Raw genomic sequence first — 2,910 nt, forward strand, 5'->3', positions numbered from 1 at the left:
TATTGGACATGCCTTAAGGCACATAAAAAGGCACCTTGAAAGCAATTGGCTCCCAGCCCAGCCTGATTATGTGAGCGACTTTGACTGACAGAGCCTTACCCAGAGCCCTGCTCTGAGTGGGGATAGAGTGGGGATTTGCCAGCTCCTTGAGCCTCTTACGCTCCAGGCAGAGGCAGCAGCAACCCCATAGCTGGATCATCAGGCTGCTAATTCAAGAAGAAAAGACTAGGAGAGAGGCTCCGGGAAAATGGGCTCTCTCATTGTCAGAGCCTGCAAATGCTAAGGAGCCTCGACTGCCAACAAGACTGAAGCCTAATATATGACATCGTCATAGAGACTTATCAACTGCAAACCTCTACCTAAGTGTGCCACAGGGGCAGAGCCTGGGGTACAGAGTCACCAATCAGGAAGAGGAAGAGGAAAGAAAAGGAAGAAAATAAACTCTCAAAATCAACAAAAATCCACAGACATTATAACCTTTTCCATTTTATTTTGTTTGTTTCTTTCTTTCATCTTCTTGTCTTGATTATTTTCTTCTTCTTCCTCTTTGGTCATTTTATTCTCTGCCCATCTTATTCTTTTCTCTTCTTGAACTACACTATCCATAAGTGTTACATTGCCCATTTTCTTTCCTTTCTTCTTCCTTTCTCTCTATGAGGGTTGCACTCCAAAACCCTTAACTCTCTCTCTCTCTCTTTTTGTTCTTTTTTCTTCTTATCGTTTTTTCCTCTTTCTTTTTTTTCTCCCTCTCTATTAGTTTCTTCTTTTCTCCTTTACTTTTCCTTTCATTCAATCCTCAATCATGAACAAGTCATTTTATTTGGGACTCAAATTTTTTCTTTGTGGCACTTGGGTGCTTTTTACTTCACTTTTATCTCATTAGCAGTGCTCCCAACCTTGGCTTTCCATTTATCTAGTATTTGCTCACTTAATACAATAGTAATTTTTTAAATTTTTTCCCTTTTTCCTGTTTCCTTCTTATCCGTCTCATTATATCTCTTAGTCGACCTTCACTTACAAGCAAGTCATTTTATTCTTGACCTAAATTTTCTCCTTTATTGCATTCCCTTGAATCCATACCTCCTTTTTTGCCCATTTATCACTTCTCCCCAACTCAGCCCCTCTGTTAGAGGTAGTTTTTGTTCTGTTTAGCAGTATAATTCACAGTTCATTACAATTTTTTCTCAAGAAGGAGTGGAAAGGAGAGGAGAGAAAAAAAAAGGAAAATAATAAATTTTCTTTTCTTTTTTTACTTTTTATTCTTTATTAATTCTCATTAGTACTATCAACAAAACCACCCTAAGATGCCATTAAGGAAAATAAAATTGAATATCATGAATACAAAAGACAGAGATGTAGCACAGATAGATGAGAAAAAATATATGAAGAAATAACTTAATAGATTGGAAACCTTGGAGCTAAATGACAGAGAATTTAAAACAGAAATCCTAAAAATCAAAAGTATCTCTTATGTCACTCTTTCTTTGACATCATTCACAAGCATATATATTTTACTCAAAACCTCCTTAGGCTATGTCAATAAGTTGTGAAAAATGAATTTTATCAATTTAATCAGATATAGCAATTGGTTGACTAAGCATTTCAATTATTATTATATATATGTTATTTTGGAATTACATAGATGAAACAAAGTATCAGTTGAAACAAACAGTAAGTTCTTATAAGGAAACAGTCTAAATTGATGTCTGCACTATGCTTAACATAAATAAGTATAAATACACAGATGTCTGCACTATGCTTAACATAAATAAGTATAAATACACTCATCCTTGTGGAGTGTGTATGTGTGTAGTTGGCTATCATTTGGCATAACCTCCTCAGTGATAATCATCAATATTATACTCACTAATTCATTTAAGGTAGTAAAATAAAAATATCTAATTAATAATTTATTAATAGTTTATTCAAGGCACTAAAATTAAAATGAAAGAATATTTGCTTAATCAGGTTGTGAATATTAAATGAATTAGTATGTGTAAACTACTGGGAAAGTATTTTAGCACACAGTAAAAAGACATTAAAGTTACCTAAATTTATTAACATAATGTTACATAAATGTCCCATTTAGTTAATAAATATCAAATGCTTATTATAAGCTAGGTGCTATATTATGCTTGGGGATAAATATTAAAACACAGTTGTGGTTTCTGTTCTCATGAATTATACAATCTAAAAGAGAATCTAGATATTGAATAAATATTGGTGTCACTGATATAATGTGAAATTGAAACTGTGTAAAGGATTGTGAAGAACAATTACAGTTACTCTGGGTGCTTATTATGACATAACAAAGTCTAAATATAAAAAAATGTTATATATCTTCACTTCTCTTCAACTATTCCATCACTGCTTAAAGAAGTGTCTGGAACATAATATGTAATCAGTTGTTTTTATTATTATTGATGTTTCTGTTGTTGTTATTGATCAAGATGTAATAAGAACTAGTATTGGATGAATACAGCAAATTTAATTTATAAAAAATATATAAACAAAGGTCAAAATCCACCACTTCTAACCACACTTGACACTTTAACCCTGATCTATCTGCCCTTATTCGTCTATAATTTCTTACATGGATTGTTGTAGGCCCCTCACTTCTCCATGCCTATTTTCCCCTTTACATTCTGAAAATACATAATTATCCTTAAAATTTAAGACATGTCATGGAATGCCTCTGCTAAAATCCTCAACCAACTTCCAATTTAAGTAAAAGAAAAAGACACAAAATACCATATTTTGGCATAAGATGACCTGAAATCTGTTTTTTCACTATTTTCCTGACCTCTACTTTTACACTTCTTCTCTTCATTTTTCTCAAATTACAATGGCCCATTTGCTATTTCTTACAGACAGCACACAAGTTCCTATTTCAAGACCTTTGTTGTAGCT

The sequence above is a fragment of the Saccopteryx leptura genome, chromosome X, assembly GCF_036850995.1.
Source record: "Saccopteryx leptura isolate mSacLep1 chromosome X, mSacLep1_pri_phased_curated, whole genome shotgun sequence".
NCBI lineage: Eukaryota > Metazoa > Chordata > Mammalia > Chiroptera > Emballonuridae > Saccopteryx > Saccopteryx leptura.